The sequence below is a fragment of the Balaenoptera physalus genome (assembly GCF_965194825.1).
Source record: "Balaenoptera physalus genome assembly, chromosome: 18".
Lineage (NCBI taxonomy): Eukaryota > Metazoa > Chordata > Mammalia > Artiodactyla > Balaenopteridae > Balaenoptera > Balaenoptera physalus.
Window position 1 is genome coordinate 39,019,744 of NC_138899.1, and position 26,250 is coordinate 39,045,993.

At 34.5% G+C, this 26,250-nt stretch overlaps 1 protein-coding gene and 1 pseudogene across 6 annotated transcripts in view; one reads left to right on the forward strand and one right to left on the reverse strand.

The window, feature by feature from the left end:
* The window catches only part of PCDH9 (protocadherin 9), a 973,394-nt gene that overhangs the window by 199,572 nt on the left and 747,572 nt on the right, over positions 1-26,250 (forward strand). The gene's annotated exons all lie outside the window — the stretch shown is intronic.
* LOC309647471 (TSSK6-activating co-chaperone protein pseudogene) overlaps positions 5,982-26,250 on the reverse strand; it is a 205,860-nt pseudogene continuing 185,591 nt past the window's right edge. The window contains exon 2 of the transcript XR_014268661.1: positions 5,982-15,905. The product of XR_014268661.1 is annotated as a TSSK6-activating co-chaperone protein pseudogene (transcript). The remainder of the gene's footprint in view (positions 15,906-26,250) is intronic.

Sequence of the window (26,250 nt, forward strand, 5' to 3'; positions counted from 1 at the left end):
AACAATTATGATGGAGAAAAATATTCAAAGTGAATATAGGATACTTAATTTTTTAAGTCTTGGGGGAGTAGAGTTTTCCTTCTGAAATAAAAATAAGTATTTTTATGTCTTTGGTAGTTAATTATTTACTCAAACTGTAACTTTTTTATTTGCATAGATGAATCTATATTGTTTCCCCAAAATACTAACCTTTTAGCAGCAAAATGTATTAAGTATTTCTTCCTGGCAACACTCTTCCCTGCTCCCACTGTGTTTTTACTTAGGTTAAAAATTTCATAAGCCTTTGGTTATTGAAAAACATATTTCCAGGTTTTCAATATAATCTCAATGTTTATTTTTATAAAAAAGTCATATTAATGGATTATTATTGTTTAAGTGCTTTACTATCATGGGAAAGAGTAGATTATTTGACTAGGTGTTTTTAAGTATTAGATTTGTAATTTCATCAGGAAATTGGATACAGTTTGGTTCAAATCTAATTAAATTAGATTTGGGGCATGTGTATGTTTGTTAAGGCAATCTACTATGTTATTACCTTATGATCAATTATCTTAAAAAAATAATACTATAGACATCACACCAGATTGCAGTTTTCTAAAATCCTAACCATATACATGTGCATTTAAATTACTATACTTATCTACGGTAATTATGTTTACAATCATTTTATTCATATTTTCTCAGATCTACAGTGATCTTAAAATATCTCTGGAAAATGTTTGAAGTATGTGTCTTTTCATAATGCAATCACTGTTATAGTATTTTTGCTCCAAAACAGGTTCATCTTAAATTAAAATTTAATTCATTTTATAATATAAAACCCCAAACAATTTCTTATACTGGCAGCCAATATCAGAGGTGATTTCCTTGGATTCTAAGTGAGTTCTTGATTTCAAGTGGAATTTTTGTAGCTTATTTTAAAGCATTTGTGATTTCTGTTTCTGGTTTAACAGCTGTTTTCATCATTTCCATATGAACTGTTATTTATACCTTAACATTAAGCTTCTGGGAATTCTTTTCCTTACTGTACTATCTCACAACCATATTCTAATATTTACAGTCTTTCCTCCAGCCCTCTCACCACCACCATCTTTTCATGTCCATTACAGTAACCTTTTCACTATTTTTATTATCAAAAAATCACTCTGTATGCCAATATTCTGATATTCTTATTGCTCAGAAAGACATTTCTCCATTGGCCAAGACTTAAGGTTTATGGGGGTAAATAAACTCTGCCCCTACATTCTCAAACTGGACTTTTTTACTAGAAGAAGGTCCAGTTAATTTATCTTTCTAAGATACTGAAGAATAGCAGTAATAAATTTTCATTTATGAAATGGAACAGTCCTGAACCATGACCCATCTGAAAGTTTCCATCTCTCATTTCTATGCTCTGTGACAGTATGCTTGGTGCCAGAGAAGAACTTTCAAAATATTTCTGTCATGTGAAAGCTGCAATATAGTTCTCACAGAAAGAACTCTCCTAGTATCAGATCTATACAACAAAACAAGAATAGCATAGTGTACTCAACAGACACTTGATCATTTCTGTAAGATGGTACATGTAGATTTGGAATCAAGCCTTCAGATTTTGTGTTTATACTTGGGATCATAAGAGTTCATAAAGATGGCCATAGTTATGAAGAACAACAACAAATCTTTAAATAACATTTTTAAAATCTAAACTGTATAGTGGATTTTTCTATCTGTTCATAGAATACGTACAGTAAACCTACAGAAAGTGTAAATATCACCAGGCTCAGGGTTGAGGATACATATATGAATCAAGAAGCCAAGCTCCAAAACCATTTCTGTGCAAACCAAGCAAGTACCATAACTTCATGATTTAACATTAATAAAGTGAGCATTTTTCCCCCAGTTCCAACACTATTTAACCTGGAGTTGAAAAGAAGTTAAAAAGAAATCCAAAACCTCTCCTGAGTTGATTTAGACTTTTCTCCTTATGACACTGCAACCAAAAAATAGTGTAGGATTTTGTGGAAAGATGAAGGGAATGTATCAGGGATTGAGGGGTACTCTAAAGCTGCTTTTAACTAAGTCTGTGGGGTAATCTGAAAACTAGATCCTCCAGCCTAGTGTCAGGTATATGTTAAACCCCAGTTTTAATTTACAACCCGTAATTTAGTTTCCTTGGCAGTGATTCATAAATCCCCATTTCATCCCACGACTGCTGCATGATAATGATGCTTTCTCCGGAGCAGCTTCTATCACTACTAAGCCTGCTTCTCAAGCCATGATGTCTTCCACTTAGAGAATTCCACCCAATGCCAGTCTTAACAAATGCATAGCCTTATTGAAAATGTGCCAGTGCCTCACATTGTTATGCAGGTCCATGGTCATTAAAATTTTATCATATAAACCCTGCTGTCTGCACAGAAGAGGAACTGAAAATGTTGGCAAGGGATGATCACATATTTTATCAGAATCTCCTAAAAGAGAAAACCAACATGTTTAGAGCAGGAAGGAGCTAAAATAACATCGCCTTTAATTTAAATATAACAAAATGTCCAAACCTCTGAAATTGACATTTATCTACTACTGTTCATTTTCACATTTCCCTTGAGGGTCTCAGTTTCCCAAAGTTTCATGACAGTCTGATGCAGTTGCAGTGATATGATTTTCATATGTTTCTCTTGGAAATCTTGTGTTAATCAAAGGATGCCCCTGAGACCTAAAGGCAGCATGCTATTGATTACAGTGTTGACTTATCAAAAGGCTAAGAGATTAGTGGGTTTACAGCTTTATGTAGGAATAGAGATTTGAATGGCTGGAAACTTGATTTGGGGAATTGTACGTTAGCTTATGAATACAGATAAAATATGAAACAGTGGGGCAAAACCAATCTCACAGTACCTACAACATTTTTGTGAAAGGCACACGCATTCCCCTCCAAAACATTCCTCCTTACAGTTGTGTCTGAATACATTTTGTTGATTGTGAGATGTGGCATTTTATGTTTTTCCTTTTTAGATTTAGAACAGACAGTGACTCTCCTAAAATGCTCCTGTGCTGTTCCAATTTACATCAACGGCATGAGTAATCACTTTGAAAAGAGAAAATCTATCAGAGCTTTGAAAATATATAAGAGTTGTTCTTTTTTGTCATATTTTAACATTTTATTGTTTGGAACAGTTTTAATGATTTATGTCTATAAGTTTTCAAGGTTAAAATCAGAGTGTGGTCAGATAATTTTAAGCAGATGAGAAAATCAACCAAGAACAAATGTTGGATTATGTCCTAAATTTCTAAATATTTGTATTATTTTATGCACAGATAGGACAACAGTTCTCATCCTTGGTAACCTGGCTCTAAGTAGTGCTGTGGAAGTAGTGATACGTTTGCTCCGATATATTTTTTCCTCTTCAGTCTTTTAAGATTGTTGTGGAGACAAATTTGGTGGGGAGATTTCTTGATTCCAAGCAAAGTTAATTAATCCATGTTCAAATTTACCTTAGGTGCCTTCTCATAATTACCATCCATTTTTTTCCCTAACAAATCAAAAACTAATATATAATTTAATTTTCATAATATAATTTTAACATATAGTTTAAATCATATAATTATATCTTACATATTTATGTATTTGAAGCAGTCTTCTTTTTTTTTAATTTTTTATTTTTATTTTTATTTTTTTTTATTTTTGGCTGTGTTGGGTCTTGTTTCTGTGTGAGGGCTTTCTCTAGTTGCGGCAAGCGGGGGCCATTCTTCATCGCGGTGCGCGGGCCTCTCACTATCGCGGCCTCTCCCGTTGCGGAGCACAGGCTCCAGACGCGCAGGCTCAGTAATTGTGGCTCACGGGCCCAGTTGCTCCGTGGCACGTGGGCTCTTCCCAGACCAGGGCTCGAACCCGTGTCCCCTGCATTGGCAGGCAGATTCTCAACCACTGCACCACCAGGGAAGCCCTCTTCGTTTTTATTGAAGTCCAATTTCTGAGCTTAGCTTTAAAAGGTTCAAAAGTTAAGAGAAGCATAATGTTGTAATGAACAGCTGCAGGTGTTCACTTAAGAAATTGGAAACTGTGTATTAACTCTATGAACATAATTCAGCCATTATGGGAATTCTGAGTAAATACAATAGAAGAATTGAAGTGGGGATTATATCTATTAATGTACAATGTATATATATACAAGTAAATGTTATGTCTAGCACATCCATATAAGAATAAACCTTGATAGGACATTTTGGAAAAAGTCACATGCCCTCTACGTGACTTGCACACTTTGGACTGTACATACCTGCCTGCCACTGTATCCTGTGGCATACCTCTGGTGTGAAATCTAATTGTGAAACAACTGAGCAAATGTTTCAGCTTGGAGCTTCAAAAATGCCATGAAGAAATTAACAATTATTTGATAATCATTGAACCTGCATTTTCTTCTCTTTAAGCATTATGTAATAACAAGGTATGCATGTACAGATACATGAATATACATATATGCATATGTGTATACGTGTACACACAACCAACAGAGCACAATATTTCAAGACCACTATATTCATTATGTAATCATGCAATTTTTCTGTAGGAATGAAATATTATTTTAGGATTGACTAAGATAGTAAAACAAATTGACTAAACTTTCAGCAGTGAGATATCTCTGAACTTACGTGCATTAAATTATATTTTGAATAGTTTAAATTGTTTTGAACAGATAAAATTTTAAGAAATGGAAGAACAATCTAGCATGAAAAATTTAGACCTAAACAATGTCACAGTATATTTTTCAGAAAAAAAAAAAAATGTTTACTATATTTATTCCTTCAGAGTTGGTTCCACCATGTAGTTTCCTGGGCCCAGGATAGCACAGGTAGAGCACAGATATGTACTTTACAGTGTCCATTGGTTTGTGTTTTTGTTTTTCTTTAACAAAACAAGCTGGAAGATCATTAGTAAAATCCCACTTCACCAATAATGAAGATTTTTGTATGAATGTCATAGGCAGGATGAGTGTATTGAAAATGTAATGAACTGGCCTTAAATTATTATATATGTATGCTATTATTTGCAGTTCAAATAGTATAAAATGTATGAGTATATTGCTGTCCATTTTACTTATGAAAATTAAAATAAAACACCATCCTTTTCAAGTTTGTAAGTTGTAATAGTGATTTTCTTATAAAATAATTTGAGTCTGAATTTCTTCCTAATCCTTGCTGTCTTCAGTAAATAGATGTCTCATTTATTGTTTTGTTTATCAACACTGAATTGAAATGCACATTAAGTGTTCAAAAGATACTGAATGTCTTGCTTCACAGACTGTCTGGGAATGATTTCCAGTATAAGAAGACTCAATCAAATATTCCTTAAGCAATAAAGACATTTAATAATTTCATATCACAGATATCAGAGAGGTAGGCAGTTCCAGGGACCAGTGACTCAGTGATGTGAATATAGCATTTGTGAAGGGTAGAATTTTCAAAATTCTCTTGTCCTCCTTTAAAGGTCACAAGATACCTGTCACAGAACTGATTATCATGGCTTCACACCCTTGTTCCAGGCAGAAAGACATTCTTTAAATCAACATACCCTCATTAGCACACCCTTCTAACATCTGTCTTCTCAGAGATTGGATAACAACATTTTTTCCTATTAATGTTCCATTTTTTTTTCCCCTTCAGTCCTTAGTATCTCATGTGTGACAGATGAACTCAGCCCCTCTGTATCTTTGAAAAAACACTTCCTGAACATTGGGTTAGTTCCTTTTATCCCCCTTCATTATTACGTTTTCATTGCTTACCTGGTGCTATCATATATATGAACATTAACTTTTCATTGCAGTCACTCACAGTCTAACATGGAAAATATTTCATTATCCTGCTTCAAAATCCAGTAAAAAGATAGATGTACTATTTTATAATAAAGAATCACAACAAAAAGAAAGAGAAAAATTCTAATTCTCATTGGTATGAAGGTGACTATTATAGCCTCCTTACTTGTACATTTATGTTGAAGGAATGGCAAAAAAAAAAAAAAAAAAATGTGGATCAAAAGTCAGGGTAGGGTGTCCAGCTTGTATTCCAAGGGTTTCCTCAGACCCATGTAAATTTTTTTTTAACAATTTAGAAGGAAACTTAGCAAACAGACTAAAAACATGGGTCAATGCTAGAATTCAGTGATTCAGATTTTGCAAACTATAAAAACCATTCTGATAGATCTACAACTAATAACCGATTCTGACTGCTTCAAAACATTGCTTCAAAACAGATTGCTGTACTTAGGAGGCAAGCTCTTCAAATTGCTATTCAGCAACTTGCCTGGAACAGCATCAATCCTCTTATATGTATTAAAAACTATCTTCTTAAATTTTGTGCCCTTATACAATATAGCTAATGGTACTCATGCTTTCACAGTTTATTTTTAACTCAAACTAAAAAATAGCACACACATTTGTCCAAATAGTCTTATAATGAGTCTCATTCTAACTGTGTCAATAACATGTAATAACATTCTGGTTTTAGGTATAAACCTTAGGACAAAGGAGACCATTTTCTTTTTTAATATTCAATAGAATTTTTGCATAAATACAAGCAATGTTATACTTCTCTAAATTGGAAATATTTACTTCTTAAATTGCTCTTATTAAAGCTGATGTTTTAATTAAAAAAAAAAAAAACATTTAGCAATTGCCTTCACATCTACAGTCTATGATTGCTGGCTTTTCTAACAATTTCCACTGGAAGTCCAATGGCTAATTGCAAAATTCTTGCCAGTACAAGTGCACCTGTGTTCTCTGTAGAATTGCTCCTCTTATTAAAACTTTTGTGAACACTTGTTTTGAAATTATTTTTTCCTCTATTTTTCATTGGCAAGTTTCTACAAAATCATATGAAGTCTTAGTAGGACTAGAAGGGCTCTGTCTCTTTGAAAAGAGTAGTTCCCAAAGGTAGCTTCTCTTAACTCTGTAATAATAAATCAAAAACAATACAAATATTGTTAATTCTCCATAAAGTACCCTAGCAAGGAAAATATTTCAGACATAAATAATGGAAAAGGGATCTATGAATACTCAAACAATGAAAAATGCAATATTTTATAAAATTATATTTTAAACATAGAATAACAAGATATTTTGGAGGGCACAAGTGTTACTTGAATTGGATTTTACAGGTAAGAAAGGAGTTAAAAGTTCTGGAAGAAATTATTATTGTAAGCTGCAGAAACTATGGATACTTTTTAACTTCATTATATATACATATATTTTAATTTTTTGAAATAACTTGTTTTTTATCTGTTTGCTCATTACAAAAATTATGGATGATTCTAGCTTTAGATTACACTGTGTTTTCATTATTGGTTCTTTTCTTAACACCTGGTTTCAAAGCAGTTTATGGCTAAAAAAAAATAAAATAAAGAGGCAACATTACAGCTCTCTCAAAGCTTTATATAAATGGTTCCATTTTTTCACTCATTTATGCTTTGAATACAAAGTTAGTGTGAAGCAGTAATTCTTTTTCTTTATTTTACTCTCAATATGTCAATTTTGAAAACATAGCATGTAATTTTAGGGCTAGTTAGTCTAAGTTTCCTGTATCAGTGTTACTAGTAGTTTGAATAGATTACTGTGAGTGACTTGTTTAAATATTAAATAAATAAACTTACTTTAGGAGTTGTGGATGTATTAGATTTTCTTATATCTGCTACTTTTTATTGTATTGTCAAAAAATTGTAATTTTCCTTCCTAAGTCGTCAGGTAACACCCTTAATTAACAATGGGAGAAGAGTGGAGGTAAACTTTAACATATAGAGGGAGAGACCCTCAACCTGCAGGGTAAAGGCTCTAAGGAGGTATGAAGAGCAAACTAATCTTTCCATAAAGAGTATTTAAGGCAGAAGGCACCTGGATTCTGGCAGAAGTATCCTCAATCTCAGTTGAAATTACCTTATCTGGGAAAGAATGCTGGGTCTTAGAGGCTCTTCTAAGCATTCTGAATTACGGGAACAATTTACTGTCTTCCACTTTGCTTATTTGTGCTCATGGAAGATGTTTTGCTATTGGTCTAAAGCTATAGGTCCAATGCAGGTTACATCTGGGACATTTCTTCTTCTACTCATGCAAGACAACATGCAGTCTTTTTCTGATAATGGGCTCACTAAGCCAGCAAGAAAAGTGGCTGGCTCAAAAATTGTGAAGTTGTGAGTGTCCCAAGGCCTCTGTTCATTTTTACAATGATTTTGACAGGAAGATAAAAGGATTCCAAATATTATTTATTAAACTGAGAAAGTTACCTGGAAAGAATGAAAAAATAATTATAGAAAACCAAACTGAAATCTTTGAGTTTGGGAGTTGAAAAATGGAGAGTAATGAGAGGTTGCACTAGGTGAGTAGTATTATTTATGTTTAAATATTCTCGCCAGAATTGCAATGTGTTTTCCTGGTTGGAAAAAACAATGAATAAGCATGGTTCCATAATGCATATTGATCATTCAAAAGCACATTGCAAACTAAAAGGCAAAACAACTTAGTCAAGGCTCTTAAAACACAGGCGGGGAATTATGCCAGTAAAGGAAGCCGCTTTGTAGGGAACACAGGGATATATTAGCTTTTGAATGAAGAGGTTAACCACTGAAGCACTTTTTTAGAAGGGGTGGAAAGACAGCAGACCTTGGAAAAAGTAGGTAATTCTTTATGGTTGAAAACAGGCCTCCACAAGAGTCTACATAGGATATTTTCAAGAATTACCTAATTAGAAAGAGTGAAAATTTACAAAAGACAGTATTAATATTGTTTTTAAGAAGCCATTATATTTTTCTCATGATTCTAACTTTGCATAGATTTTTACATATAAATTTCATCTCAGGACAAATTGGAAGAAGATATATTCTCCTCTCTTTCTGCTCTTCTTTCCTGATAAGAAAAAATTCCAACAGTTTTTAAAGTATTTTATCAAAATTATAATTTCATCTGTCTTGCCTTGATATTATGAGTTCCATGACAGTAGATCACTTTTTCATTCATTTTTGCATAATCAGTGTTTAAGTCAAAATATTTATTGAATAAATCAAGAAATTGATAAAAAATATATTAACAGACTTGTTTAAAATTACAGAATTCATATAAGTTATTTTTAGAAGCTAATTTGATTTCAGGCCAACATGATTTTGCCAGAATTATCTTTCTGATTAATTCAACTCTAATAGTCAACCTTTAAGTTAAGAAAGAATAAAAATCTTTGAAGATGTCAAAATTTGTCTAGCCCTTATTTAAATTTATAGGTAATCCATCAAAATTAAGGTGTCATTTATTCTAAGGTGTCAACGTATGTGTATTGTAAATAGGTATTAAAATGACATATTTTTCAATGTAGAGAAGTAACAGGTATTATTAAAATATTCAGAAGAAAAACATATTAAGAATGAAAGTACAAGAAAGGAAAGTTTAAAATTTGTAGTCTCATAAGTCCTAGGTTAACTAACTTTAATGGTTAAACATCTTTATCTTTTTCTCCAAATTTCTCATTTTAAAAATGAATTCATTCTATATATATAGTGTTTTGCTTATTAAAATGCAACCAGATAGCACATTAATCCTTAGCAGTGCTTAGGAGTACTGGGAGAGGATTGAGGGACTGGTTGGGGGAGGGGAGAAAAATGTAAATTATCTGGGAGTGGAAATGAAAACAAAACAAAACAAGAACACATGTAATTAAAGGAAAGATGGGAGTGGGTATCAAGAACAAATTCACCTGTTTCATCATTTTGCTTCAGGTACACATTCTAGGAATACTCTACAGAAATGAAAATGAAGTTCTTCTACTTGTGGCAACATGGAAGAATCTTACAAATATGATATTGAATGAAAGAAGCCAGTTACAAAAAAAAAGTATTGTTCAATTCCATTTCTATAGAGATTTTAAAAAAGACAAAGGTAATTTATGGTGTTTGTTAGAAGTCAGGAAAGTGGTCAGGGAGGGTATTATAACTGGGAGAGGGGACAAGGGAGCTTTTTTTAATGCTAATAGTATCCTGTTTCTTGATCTAGCTCATAGGATGACAAACATTTTCTGTAAAAAGCCAGATAGTAAATATTTCAGGCTTTGCAGGTGATATAATCTCTGTCTCAACTACTCAGCTCTGTTCTAGTGCAAAGGCAACTATAGATAATATGTAAATAAATAGGTATTGCTGTGTAAAAAAAAAAAAGAATTCATTCTATGTATATAGTGTTTTTCTTACTTTAAAATACATAATAACTGTTTATTATAAAATGTTTGTTACTTTTTTTTCCCCCACAATTCATTTACTGAATTGGAGAGGTGATTTAACAACAGATTACGAGATAAGGCTGGGAGAGAAGAGTTCTTGCTTTCTCTCCCAGGAGACAGTTGTGTCATGGATGCTTGTAAATTTTCCAAAATAGCCATCTGCGGTTGGGCAAGCTGGGCCTGAAGCTGGAGATTGGCATACATACATTCTAGGAGTCCCAGGTATTCCTTGGGCTTGTGGTCAATTCCCGAGGGCAGCTTTGTGGCCAGGATTTTCAGGAAAGTAGCTGATGGGGAACTTGCTTGAAGATTAATAACGCTGGGGGAGGGTTTGTCTTGACAAAGAGGCACAGCATTACCTTCCTCTTTGGCTCTTCTGTTAGTAGGATGACTAGAGCACTGCTCCATCTGAACACCAACAGGTGTGGTGCTTGCAATGTTAATTGAAAGCCTCAATCCCAGCACCCACCCTTGTAGCTGATACACATGCGCAGTCATTCGTTACTTTTTTAAAAGAACATAGAACAAAAGATAAAACATAGGCACAAAATCAGCTACACAGTGGTAACACTAATGCTATATAGTGAAATACTATAGTATTACATAGTATTATATAATATTAAAGCATTATATTATATTATAGTATTATATATAAATATATGTAGTAAAAGCACATATATATGTTCTTTAACCTATCTTTCTAGAAACATTCAAAATGGATTTATTGAGGTAAAACTGACAAGGAATAAGATGCGCATGTTTAAAATGTAACTTGGTAAGTTTTGAAATGTGGGTATACCTGCAAAACCATTACCACAATCAAAATAGTGGACATCTCAAACATCAACAAAAGTTCCCTCAAGCCTTTGTAACCACTCCTTTCCACCTTCCCCTAGTAATATTCAGTCTACTGTTTCAAAAATGGAATTGCTTTTAACTTAGCACATAGTGGAATTCAACAAGTGGAAACTGAGTAGATCAATATTAATTTCATGCTCCGACATGTTTTTTTTCCAAAGAGAATATTTTAATTTTTGATGCCAATGGCAAGATCATAATTATGTACTTTTGAATGTGCTCCTGCGGTCTGGAGAGAAAAATAAAACAAAGGGGCTTCCCTCAATAGAAATAGAGATTTTTGAATACTTAATGAAGAGTAAGGAAACATTCATATTAGTTTTTCTTGGTCATCTCATGAATTATATTTGAAATGACTTGGTTTTGATTTTTCATTACATTTGTCCAATATTCTAATAGTGTCCTATAACAGATGGCTTGGCTTTTCACAGAAGAGTTAAGATAAAATGTACTAAACATTTTCACATGTCCATTTAGAAGAGAAAGTTAGAATACAGTACCATAGTAAACAATAACTTCTTCCCTAGCATGTGTACACACACACATACTCACACAGACACACGTTTATTACATATTTTACTGATATAAAGAATGAATAGCTCACAATTTACAAATCACATATTTCATGCTAAATTTCATATAACCAAATGATTCTTACAGAATATTTTCATTTAACTGGCAAATGACAAATGAGTACACTTCGGACATGAATCTTTCTGATATTTTCATTTATGTTAATAGGCAAAACAGAAGTAAAAGAGAAGTAAGACATATTTCAGAACTTCACTCATTCATCAACAATGTAAGCACTTATTTGTTTAATCAGGTAGTAGTTTTCAAATGTTGGAAGAGCATTTCATCATTTTCTTCTACTATGTGCAAGTAATGGCTACAGATATGACACATTTTAAGTTTATTCTGTATTAATATTTTCTCCATCACTCTCAAGTTTAGATAATCAACAAAGCGCTAAATCAAGCCCTGCGTATTTGATAATTTCTATGGTGTGAGTCCTTCAAGCTACCAAAATGATATTATAGAGCATGGAGTTGAAAAGGGATGCACAGACGGTGCATTACATACTATCTGTACCATACACTTACAATAGATGGAACAACTTCGAGATCATTGACAAGAATAAAAGTTGGTAAAGCAATGATTTTAATATAATTTACTTAATCATAAATTCTTATATATTAATTTTTAACAATGACTGTGTTTAGTAACTGGATCACAAAATTCCTGAAAATTTACCAGGTTTTAACAGCTCCAGTGCACTGTTGCCCATAGAGTGTTGCACTCCTAAACATGGAAATTATGACCAATGGCCATTGAGTATGGTGGGAGTTAGCCTATTCTAATAGAAACTTTTGCTCTTTAATAGTTAATCATCTGTTTTTGGTCAATCTTTGCTAAAGTTAACTAGTTTTCACCAGACTATAAAGTTCTATATCGTTTGATCTAAAAGATTAAATGTTTTCTTATCATCCATTTGCATTAAAATACACTGATTTGAAGATAAAATACAAATTTCTCATTCGGTTGGCTTCCTGATAAAGAATTTAGAGTAGTACATGGGCTGACAGTTGCATGCAGGTTTTGTTTTTCTGAAGGGCCAAGGGAACAATTTTGGCAACCAGAGCTACTGTTATCCCTATCACTTCTCTTCCTCATCTTCCTCTTGCTTTTTTTTTTTTCTTTTTTCTCTTCCAGATAGAAACCCTCATAAAATGGGACATCCTTAAAATATAGTCTGGTTTGTTATTGATATAATTTATTTTCTTTGTTTATATTCTTTCTGAGTCTATATAAAGAATATGGTGTTTGCCTAAAAATTGCACTGAAGTATGCATATGTACCAGTCCAGCCTGTTTTTCTTTTAAGTGTTTCCCAACTGCCTTTTTCTTAAGCTACTTTCTTTTTCTGTTGGCTGCTTGTAACCATGACAACAACCTGTGCTTAGCCATTGTGAGTCTTTCTCCATCCAGGAGCTTTGGAGAGCCTGGCAAAATGCTAGGGATATGTGTTGATTCAGATCTTTGAGAGGGTCCATTTAGTTGTCCAGTCTTTGATCCAAATTGAGAGTTCTTTTGTCTGTTTGCTTCACCTCAGGCAAACTATCTTTCATTTACTTATTTCAAATTCTTGACTTGGCTGTTAGGTGTCACTTCAAGTAACTGTTAAAACCAAAAGATTCACTTCAGGGCTTCCCTGGTGGCGCAGTGGTTGAGAATCCGCCTGCCAATGCAGGGGACACGGGTTTGAGCCCTGGTCTGGGAAGATCCCACATGCCACGGAGCAACTAGGCCCGTGAGCCACAACTACTGAGCCTGCGTGTCTGGAGCTTGTGCTCCACAACAAGAGAGGCCGCGATAGTGAGAGGCCCGCGCACCGCGATGAAGAGCGGCCCCCGCTTGCCGCAACTAGAGAAAGCCCTTGCACAGAAACAAAGACCCAACACAGCCAAAAATAAATAAATAAATAATAAAAATAAAGGAATTCCTTTAAAAAAAAAGCCTATGTCACTTTATAAAAAAAAAAAAAAGATTCACTTCAAATATGTCTTTATTTTATGTTCTTTCCCATTTCCTGGAAGTTGATTATGTTGGCATATAGAAGATGCAGTTTACTCTAGAATTTCTGGCGTGCCTTTGAAGTTTTGAAATTTTGTTACAAAGGATGCTAATGTGATTGCTTTTTTATGGGTAATGGAAGGCAAATGGCAGTTGGTGGAGAAGAGAAAAAGGAGTGTGGGAGGGGAGTACCAATTTGGAACAGGTGTTGATCATTTTTACCTAGATTAAGTAGTACAACTATAAACAAACCGTCTTCTAAAATAAAGCCTCAAAGTTAAAAAGGCTAAAAGAAAGGCTTTCCATGAGAGCTCCCCCAATCCCCTTCCTAAAACAGAAATGCTCACTGTAAAACAGAAGTTGCAAATTTGTTAAGAGTGGTTGGTTGGAAATAAGAGCTGAAAGAGAAAACTGCATTGCAGTGATTGGCTTGATTTGGTGAATAAATTGCTATTTTCAGATTCAATTTGTATCAATAGGCAAACTCTGTACACCTGCAGACCCTGTCGCAGTATCAGGGCACTGAAGCAGCTGATCTTAAATAATCCGTTTCCCTTTCAACAATAATTCCACCCCCATTCCTGAAGCCTCAACCTAGGAGAGGAGCCTTTGATGTCTGGTTGGCAAGCAATAATCTTTTCTATCACTAATGGAAAGAACACCACGGTTTGTAAATTTAAAGAATATCTCAGAAAAGTCGGCCTCCTTGTTTTTAAAAGAGCTGAGGGTGTTGAATTGTTGGAAAGATTCATCTCTATTAAATGTGACTGAACACTGGGAGAGTAAGATACTGTTTCCTGCAAGAAAGTAAAGAAACCACATTTTGGTTATTTACAATGCTCAGTGTAGCAGGTTGAGTTAAACAGGTGTTCACAGAAGTCATGCATATTTCCTGGCTGAGGAGAAAGGTAGCAAAGGTATTTTACATGCTTTTCACCATGGAGGGGGAGGGTTTGGGGTGGAATACCCTAGTCTTCATAGGCTCTGATTCAGGTGCCTAATTAGAGACCTCCTTGTCCATCCTAGCACTTGGAGGCTGGAGCATTTTCATGAAATGAAGAAATCTTCCATTTTAAGGCCATAATAGATACAAATTAATTAATTAATAAATACTTTTTCTAACTTTCCAATTGGTGAATATTAACAAAAATGCAAGATATATTTCATACACGTATATTGAAAGAAAGAGAACAAAAATTTACCTTTGAAAATGACATCATAATTAGTGTAAAAAGTGCCACCTCCACATCCTTTAGTACATTCATTGTAGCATGTACAATTTTTAAACCCAGAGATATAAAAGGAGAAAATATGTGATCTATTTCAATGACACTTTTCTAGTATCAAAAACTTTTATGGGTACTTGAATAAAATAAAGCTATACTACTTGTCACTAGGTATGCACTCAAGTATTTAATGATTTCTTTTTTCCTGTTACATTCATTTATTAAATATTTATTGAGTGTCTGGTACTCAGGCACTGTGCTAGGTGAGAGAAATAAAACTCTGAGTGGTTCCTGCAGAAATCCACTTAATCTTCTAAAGAGGGCTTATAGGTAGAGCAAAATATTCTTCCTTGTATGCTAGTAGTTGTGCAGTATAGCAATATAACTTAAGCAGTTGTCACTTTGCATCTTGAGTTTGAAGCTTGATGAGGTCTGCATTGGGTAACATAAGAATGAATTGCACATTGAATAACAAGAAATGGAAAGGGAGACTGAAACTTTGATAAAGGAATAGGTTTCTTTTATTTCATGTAGGCAAAGGGGAAAAAAAAGAGAATAGAAATGCCAAATTATAATGTGCAGATATTTATATAATGAAGACATTCACACTTAATTGTATACTTTGTTTGAATTGCCTAGTTTTACCTCAGTTTTCTTCTACTTATTTTCACTGGTGTTTTAACTGAAGATAGAAATCTCACATATTCAGATTTTGTGGGCTCAAAGCATTTCATACACCAAATAAAAATTTTCCAAAGTCCCATATGATTCAGGTTAGCAGATGACAGATACACAATCCATTTAAAACCAAACACATTGTTACTGGTGTTATTATGATGATTCTATTCCCATTACTCTGCATATGATATATTATAACAGGTTGGATTGATTTATTTGACCTCTTGTCAGATATTTGTTTATTGACTGAAATCTACATGGCATTTTTCCCTGTGGGGATTTGGCTAGTATATAAAAGCAACATGCCAACTACATATTTTACTGTTTTTATTTTTCCAGCTGCTTTCTTGATGGACAGTCTGTTCCTGATTTTTGTCTTTACTTTGCAATCAGTTTGGGAAGAAAGGAATATCTGCATTTCATCTCCCAGTGTGGGGATACTTTTTCAGGGGTTCAAGCCTCCTGATCCATATTTTTCCTCCTAATAATCCAGACAGATATAGGTATTGCTTGGGTTGCTATGGATTCAACAAAGCTTTACTTGAGCAGTGAATCCAAAAATAATTTTGTCTGTCAATGTACTTCACTCCTATTTAACTGCAGCTTGTCAGTGGCTGGTGGGGAGAAGGCAGGTGGCTGGATGCATTGACATTAGTCACACATGACATAACATAGTCAAACTGGGATAAGTGAGTATCACACAACCAAATAAAAGCTTTGTTGTTGTTTTTTCTGTATTTTTTTTTTTACAGATGGATTCTGCCTATGAGCAGTACTTGACTTTTAGAAAAAAGAAACATACGCTACACACACAGACTAAAAACATAACTTTGTTCATGTGCATCCTGAATTATAGACTATAATAGTCAGTTTTATTTGCCGAAAACTGATAAAAAATATTTTCACTCAAACTTAGAAAATGGATTCAAAAGAATTCATAGTTTGCAGATGACTGAGAGAGTGTGTCCAATAAAGAAAATTATTAGACAAAAGCCACCTGATCCAGCTACCATACCCATCCAGGCACTCTTCTTTCCCAATTAACTGTCTGTCATGTGGGCAAAACAGTTTGAACTTTGTCCCTGGAGTGCACCTAGTACTCCCCTTTGCTGCCTCTGAAGCTCTGCTCTGTTCCCTCCAGGATTCTCCAGAAGCTTCCTCTCTTCCCTCCAGATATCTGTGTCTTCTCTAACACGTCCACTGTCTACTATAGCTTGAGGTTATTCTTCTTCTCCTGAAGCATTCACTGAATACATCCCCTGGCCATCGCGATGTTCCGGCCCTAGGAAGACACCAATGAAAGAATACATGAGCCTTCCCTCATGACCTTACAATCTTGTGGGAGAGCCACAAAAAGTAAACATTACAATGGAAATATATAGATAGCAAAAAGAAAGGACCTACTGCCTGAAAGAAGGTGTTGGGAAAGGCCTCACAGGCAATTATTTGAACTGACATTTTGAAAAAGAGAAGATTCTCATGTGAACTTTGTGAGGGAGGGCATTTCAAGAAGAGGAGAAAACATATGTCAAGAATAATGGGGCTGTTCAAGGAGCAGTACTCAGCTTAGGACTACGTAAGGGAAAAGTGAGAAACAGGCAAGGCAGGTGAGGATGGTTGTCATGAGACTAGATACTTGTGAAGTCATGAGATCAGGAATGTTCTTATTTGCCAAATAAGTGAAGTTCAAACTTTATAACCGTTTCAATTTAGGGGGAGGGGGTGACATGCTCATATTTAAATTTCAGAAAGAACATTTAGTTATCAGGATGCATTATTGAGTTTAGAGGCAGAGAGAATAGAACAGGGAGCATTACAATGCCGAAGTAAGGGATGAGAGAGTGCTGAGGTGTTTGGAAGACTGTGTATGGAGCTTGAAAACATATGGAGAATGAAAAGAAGGAGGGGTCTAGGAGAGAGATGGCAAATAATACTGTGAATACTATCTCTTCCCTCCTTGTACTCATAGGCACAGTGCTAACCAATCAGAGTAATCACTGTAACTAAACCTGGTTGTGGCTCAAGAAAACAACCCTTCTGAAAGCCACCCCCAATTAATCAGAGAGGCCAAGTGAGGGGACATATATTTGCTACTACTGAGATAAGGTGACTCCTAGTTTATCGATTCACTGGGGAATCTCATGTGAGAATATGTTCAGTTTATTAAGTAACTCATTATTTGGCCATACCATTTATTGTCATGCCACATATTTTATTTGTGTTCCTCTTGAAATGCAATATGAATCTCTCATTCTTAATTAATTTTACCCATTTATAACTCTTTTTCTAACTAAATTGCAGGTTCATTTGAAACCCCGAAGATGTTATTTACCAACATAACTTTTGTTTTTTTCAAACATACTTTGCACATAATTAGCAATTAGTCCATGTTCGCTGAATGGATTTGTTAGCCATTTTGACTATCACAAGGCAATGTCTACAGAATGGTGACACACAAAACATACTGCATGTTAGTGATAGGTGAATTGCTTCAAATCAAACAAAATTTGGTAAGATCAAAAAAATAAACAGTAACAGTAAAGAGTTGGATTACTACTAATCAAATGAAGGTATGTAAATATATCTAGGTTAAAATATTCTTAAATTCAGCTGAGTTGTGTATCTGTGGGTCTTTGAAGTTGTAATTTTCTCTCACCTACACCATTACTTCTAAATTAATACGTACTTTCTGGAGTATCAGTCTGAGATTATTGGATTTGTAATTTTCTCTGTGCACAGCAAAAACTTTTAACATTTCTGTCCCTACTTCACTACTGATAAACTCGTATGCACTATAGTTTTAATTATTCATAGACTGTTCAAAGCAAGAATTTTCTTAAATTCCTGAAGATTTTGTAATTCTTGTTCTGTGAGAAGTTGTTGAAGACAGGCATTATTTTACATTTGGGATACATTTAAGTTCTAAAAATACTAATACAGTAAAAATGTTTTAACTATGATTTATCCTTCATAATCCCCCTTCAGAATTGAAACAAAAAATGTAAAAATAGAACTGTCTCCTCAGTAAACCTGGGATCATGGGCACATGCACAGTAACAGGTGGGTACCTCTCCTTTTCCCCTCACGGTGCCCATCTGCTGGTACCCATCTGCCTTATCTTTGTAAACAGGGATATTTTAAACTGTAAGGGAATATCAATGTCTGTAAATTTCTTAGAGAGCAAGATTTATTTAGATTCCCAAAAGTGACAGTATAATTCACTTAAAGTGAAACTTCATTTATAGTAAAGCCGAATGAACATTCAGATATCTAAAATGTATTGTGTTGTTTAAATTGCATTTTTGGTTTATACAGAGCCACTTTTCTTGGAGCAGGTTTTGCTTATGAAATCAAATTGAATTCTACTCTATTTCTGTCCAACAGATCACGGTTCTGCCCTAAATGAAATCATTCTATTTTTCTAAACAGAGGAAGACAGGACATGGCCAGCTTTGTCTGGCTCGCTCCTGATTCACATTTGCCCAGTATCAGCAGCTTCTTCTTTGTATACTATGGCTATTTCAATAGCATTCACATTGTTAAATTCAGAACTATTGGAGGTTGCACTGATTGTATTGCCCTTCTGAGAGTGCTAGAAATGCTCTCAGAGGACAAAAAAATGTCTTGTAGAAAATATCATTGAGCACTTAATGGGTGCCCTTGGGTCCTATGTAGTAGGTGCTATTACTGAAAAAGACTGCTGTGCAAAGAGTACACCCTTGGAGGCTTATACGGTGAATTATCATGTGGAACCTACACATAAATGTAATAATATGAAAGAGAAAATGCTTTTATATCAAATCAATATTGTTATATGAGACTACTGCTAAAACATTAGCCATGAAACAAGTCAAATGTGCTTGTATTCTGGTTTGGATGCGTAGTAGTTTCGGTGGTGTAATGGGTCAGTGAATTATTGGAGAGAATATGGGGAAAGTACAAATAAAATTTACTGAGTTGAGACCAAAACTCATTTTCAAGAAGTTCATTTGCTGAGCTCTATAGAAGACTTGTAGGATTGTAAAGCTTGAGGTAAATTGGCAAGATGATTGGGGAAATGACACAATAACTTCCTCTCATCGAGGCTTTGAGCCAATCTACTTATTTGTGGATCCAATTTATCAAATTCATCTCAAATTATATAGCTTGCTTTTCCTGAGTAGCTTAAATTGTCTTACAGACATTATCTCATTTGTCCTCATAAAGAGATGGGAAGCTACTGTTGAATGAATGCTTCATGGAGTGTATATGTTAATGAATGGAAATTCAAAGTAAGTGTTTTTAATCCTTACTGTGTCACCCACTGGCTTTGTGACAATGAGAAGTAACTTAACCTCTATGAGTCTTATTTTCTTTATCTCTACCATGGGGAAATATTCAGACTTTTCACTTAATAGCATGGGCGGCATATTGTAAAATGTCATGCCGATGCTCAACAACATTCTTAGAATTCTTCCAAAGAAAAGACATACACTAAATGTTAATAAACTTAAAACTACACTAAAGCATGTTTTGCTATTGAATTAACATCATCTAGAGGCAGCATATTCTTGTAGATATCAGAATGATTTTAATTACTGAAATTATTTTTTAAAACATTTATTGAGTCAGAAATACTTACCTGGAGCTGTGCTGGTGTGAGAATCACAGAGATGAATGATATGGCTGCCACTTTCAGGAAGTTCTAACTAGAACAGACCTGGTAAGAACGTAATGAAACAGGAGTGGAGAGTTGTAAGTACTGGAGTGACCAATGTGCCATGGGAGCAGAGATGAAATAGAGATTCATTCTGCTTGGGTGGAATAAAAGGAACAATTATGCAGGAATAGAGAGTAGAAGAAGAGTTTGGGACCAAAATGTAAAGGATCTGAATAGCAGATGTAGACTGAACACTTTTAACAGAACCATCAAAGTTTTTAAGCCTCTTGAGTCTGATCAATGTATTTAATCTGTTCTATGTATCTGTAATTGTGATGGTGGTGATAAAAGTAGATTAGAAATGAGTTGTGGAAAGACATAGAAACAGAGAAGGATAATTCAAATAGGATTTGATGATTTCTAAGTTGAGTAATGGGGTGGCTGGTGACACCATTAACCAAATATCAGAAGTAAAGAGGGGAAGCAATAGAAAGAAAGGAATAACAGAGTATGATTTTTCTAAATTGTTTAATATTCTTCTGTATCTATATTCCAATCTTAAAATTCAGGTTATATTTTTAATATCAACCCAAATATCTGCAGTTTTGACAGATGCCTATGTTTAGATAACAGTAGAGCCATGGCGACCAATGTGCCTGTCCAAGGAGAATAGGGGGAGAGAGAATACAAGAGAGTGAAGACCAAATCCAAATAACATTTAAGGGGTTATTCACAAAGGAGGGGCCATGTAGAAAGCAGAAAAAAGTTGTAAATGAAAAGCCAGAAGTGAATAATGCCATGGAAACTCTAGAAGAAAATCTCAACAAATAAAGAGTATCCCATTGTTAAATACTTCAATGATATCAAGGGAACTTGATGGAGACCAAAACTCACTTTGTAAGACCACTAATTGATTTTGGGCATTGACAATTACAAATTCACTGTAGGGTAGGAGGCAATGGTTATCTTATAGTAAAAAGAACATAAAGCTAGCCAGTTAATTCGAGAATTGTAGTAACTAAGGGAAGGAGAGATGGGACTGCTTTTTGAAGAGAAACTAGGCTCAGAAGAGATCTTTGACAACAAAAGATGGTTTAAAACATCTACATGTAAATTAACGGTGGATGGAGGCAATGGATTTCAGGAGGGAGAATACAGCGTTCTTAAGGGAAAGCTGCAAGAAGCAGGAGAGAGGTAAGATCAAAAACACAGTTCAAAACTAATTGAGCCACTTCTTCACAAGAGACCTTTAAAGGAGTTGGCTGCTTGTGGTACAGAAATAGGTCACCTGCTGGAGGGTTGGTTATGTGTGTGGGAGAGGCGGGAATGGATATTTTGGGTAGGGTGCTTATAACTCAGAACTTTGTTAAAGGAAATGGGAAAGGAAGCTGAGTAGATGTAATTATGGTACCTGGTAGCACTGATATAAAAGCAGTGATTTTTTTCAAAGGAAATCCAGACTCCAGGTAAGCAGAGCAACAGAGAGAATGTTCTGAGGGAAAAGTTTGAGGATATCCCTTTTTTTTTTTTTTTTTTTTTTTTTTAAGCAAGCAAATTAAAGTTCTAGAGGACACAATCAACCTAGAAAGGACATTTTGCAAGGAAAGAGAGATTAAAGGTCTAGCACGGGACTGTGCATGAGCTGCCCATGGTTGTTTCTACCCCTACAAACTGCCAGTTCTTTGTTTTCACAGAGGACATCAATGTGAGACAATGTTATTAGTCAGGCCCAGAACATCTGGCTGGGAATAATATTCTAGAAGGATGTGTATGTTGGAAGTTATAGAAAGTGATGCTTCTTTTGGTGGAAAAGAGTAACTTGCCTAGGTTCAAAGAAGGCAAAAGAAGTTGTGCAGTTCTGACTCGTTTTAAATTTGAACAGGAAAATCTCTTTTATGATCTGGGTTTTAAGGCTTCAAGTATGAAAGATACAGAACTGTTTCTGAGGAGCAAGTCAGCAGAGTTGATATGGGCTGATGGCCAGAGTGTTGGTTACACACTGAGAATGAGAACAAGAGCATGGGATCCAGGGGATGCTCACCTCACAATGGCAGCCCTTTCCCTCCTAGTGTCTGTCTTTCACCCTCATGGCCCTTTCTCTCTTGGCCACCTTAGCTTTTTTCATAGTTAAGATCAATAGTCTTATGTTAAACCTATTTTTCTCCAATTCAAAATTGCTTTCATACTGAACATTTTATTTCTCCTATTTAACCTCTGATTTTTTTTCTTTATTCATCAGCTATGGGTAGAACTCATCCAAGGACAACCCATCAGGGATAAGTGAGTCTAATAGCCGAGGGATTATAAGTGAGCAGGCTCAGTCTATGCACAAATCATAGGCTTTGTGGTCAACATGTGGGTTTCAAGGATATATTTTCAAACTAAGTTTTCTTATGTTTGTAGTATATAAAAATCAAAACCTTGATCTACTTCCAAAGATCACTGATACTTTTATATCAATGAAAAAAATCAGAGATGTGGAGAAAGAATTAGCCATAGTGGTCATCACAGATAGATAAATGGTTAAATATATATGTATGGCATATCCATAGAATGAAATTGTGATTTTTTTTACTTAACATTTAACGCTATTGGAAAAAATGTTATGTTGTAGTTTGCTAAACAAAAATAGGATACAAAAGAATGATCCATATTTTAGCAGAAAGAAATGTGTGTGCATCTGTGTGTGTGTGTCTGTGTGTGTGTGTGTGTATTACAAACATATGCTTAGGAAAAATCCTAGAAAAACTACAATATAATTTTCATATTGCTTATTTCTGAGTGGTCATTTCATGGGTGATTTACGCTTTTCCAATACATTCACCTAGATATGCTAAATTTTTTATAGTGACCGTGTATCACTTTTCTTATTAATAAAAAAGAATACTTATGTGATCACAGCTATAATTTTATGTTACAATTTTATGGCATACACATACACACACACACACACACACACACACACACACACACACTTCGACACATTGTCTGGTTTTCAAATGAATACAGTGACTTCACCTAGTAATTGGGCCTAATTATCTCCTGCAGGTCTGGGAAGTGTGTGCTTTTTGCCATTATGTCTAATGCCAGCCAATTTACACATAGGTTCTCTACAATTGATCTTCTGGGCCTTTCATGATATAATACTTAGAATTTTCTCAACAGTGTGACTCTTTAATCTTTCTATACACAAAAAAGGGAAATATTTGTCAATTATTGAGTGCTTCAGTGTTAACCATTTGATTTAGTTGGTTGGAGGAGGGGAGTGTAGGGGCATCACAATGATGGGGGTAGGAGCTGGATGAATCAGAGGCTGTCTTTGCTGTTCATGAGGTGGAAAACAATGTGATTCACTAACCATTCAATTTATTTGTAGTCTTCCTGTTCATTAGTCCATGAATAATATAAACTGGGTGAAACAATGATTCAGAATTTTCTTATCAGTGTTCATTCAGCAGGAGAAATGTTGAGGTCTCACTGTTTGTTTTGCTTTTTTCTTTCCTTCTTCCATCAATAATAAATTAGAAAAAGTAATTAAATACTGTTGGTAATAACTTGCTTGTTGTACCTTGAAAAATAATGTAGTTCATTATAGAAAACCCAAAGGCCAGGTTTATTCTCATTCTTTTTCTTTCTCTCAGAAGCACACATGCACATGCATGTAAACATGCTACCGAATATTTAAACATGGTTTTGCTGATGTGATTATAGCCTAAATCTCACTAAATTTCATAGACATCAATCATACAAGTATTATTAAAAATACTATTAGAGAGATTAGAGTTATTGGGCTCTAACAGAGCCAGGTGCTATGTAAATTCTGTGTATGAATTACACTTTGTTGATGGCTTTCAATATTCACTTGCTAATATTTATACTGGGTAATAATGTATTTTATAACTTTAAAAAAGGGTTAAATTTAATTTTTCATAGTTTAATATTCTGTTCAACAATTACCAATGGAATCACTATTCAAAGACTCTGTTAATTCTTTCAAGATTTAATGCTTATAAAAAACTATATAAGCAATAGGGTGATTTCAAACTTGCAAAAAGAAAGAAAAGAAGGATGGAAGAGAGGGAAGGAAGGAAGGGAGAGAGGGAGGGACTTACTGCTCAGCATAGAATGCTCTACTCCAAGCAAGGTCCTGTTTTTATCCTTAGTTTCATGGTTTAGTTGATAATTGAACTGAAATATGTTCTCGTCATAAAACTTTAAAGAAGAGTTGCCATGCTATTTTTCTTGAGTAAAAGAAAGATAAATTCAGAGTTAGGCACTTTATTCTTTTAGAGTAGGGGGTTGGTGATATTAGTAACCACCAAACCAAATTTTCAAGGAACGGGTAATCTAAATCTATCAAGAGCAAAACAGTTTTGCAGGATAATTTTGTGAAGAGCAGCCAACAACATTCAGCTCTCCAGCCATTTTTAATCTGTTGGAGCTTCTACTTTTCTGTGTAACTTTCATTTGATCAGTCTTTTAGAGGCTTGCCTGATTGAAAATGAAATGTCTCAGATTTTATGCCAATGGTCTAGTGATGTTTTATATGGGGACAGTCTCTTGTGTATCTGCGATGGGTTGGTACTGCACAAGGCATTTAATTATTAACACACCAAAATACTCATTAGTAGTACAGTCGCTTCTAAGGTATTAATTTAACAGATATCTAGTGAAAGCATTTTAGCAAAACTTCCATCTCCCAAAATAAGAATAAAATGCTTTTGTTTTAGAAAACTAGTAATTATTTTAGTATCCCTATTATGTAAGGTGAAAAAAAAACCACTTAATAAATGATAAAATTCTGGATTAAATTTTTAATAATATTCTGGTCTAATAGACTTTAGACTGCAAATGTAGGATATGGATGCAGATTTTTCTGTTTCCTCATGGTTACATTGAATACAGCATGTGCCTAATAAGTACTGTGAAAGACAATTGTGTAAGTAAACATTTGACATTATTTTACCATAGATTAAAATGAGCTGTAAAAAATGATATAAGAAAACAATGTGACAATATATTAAGCTGAGTCAGAAGTTGTTTTTGCCTACATGTTGTGCATATGTCTCAACTTCCTTTTTCTTTGGTTTTATATTGATGTAGGAAATTGTATCAGTCACCTCTCTCTAAGTCACATGAATATTATGGTGAATACTACAATGTCTGTGAATTTTCTTTGAATCCATAGAAGGGTAACTGGCAGGGAGTAAGAACTAAGTATTTAATCTTTCTGGTTCAGAAAAATATAACTCAAATAGCCCCACAGGTGACTTTACCCATTAGTTTCTACCTCCTGCCAAAGGCAACTGATCTGAGTTTGAATTACTTTTCTTTAAATTGGTATAAAGTCCAGAAGAAATGTTAATGTTCACTGGGGTTTATCTGTCATGGTGGAGAGGAAATCTCTGAGTGAGTCAAGTGTTGTCACAAATTGGCCAATGCATATACTTGTAAGGGAAAGAGTATTGTAAATAGCCAGCACAATCTGTTATTATGCAGTTCTAAGTCTAATAGGACACTCATCAAAATAATAGCAATCATCACAATCAGTTAACTAGTATTTCATCAGTCTGGAAGCCATAAAAAATGACATTTCTGATATGCTTCAATGCCATTCTCCTGTCTTCCAGTGTACCTGTCCTGTTCGGAGTTGGTATAGTGCCCTTTTCCATGGTGCTGTTGTGCTATGACCCAGTGTGAGGTTAGCATCCTGCCTTGCAGGCTTTGTAGGCAACAGAGAGAAGAATAATGGTTGAAAGGGCCACCCCACACCCACTGCACCTCAACATAATGGATTACAGCTTCCGGTTTAGCTGATTAAGAGTTAAGGTTTTGGGATCCCTTAGTTTGGAGTTTGAATCCTTACTCTGTATTAGCTGAGGGATTTTGAGGAAGTTATTTAACCTTTCTATACCTCAGTTTTATCTTAAAACAACAACAATCATAGCAACAATAGTAGTAGCTTAGTTTAGGGAAAATTTGACGTTAGAATAAAATAATATGTATAAAACCCTTAGCACAGTGCTTGCCAGTAAGTAAGTCTTCAATACAT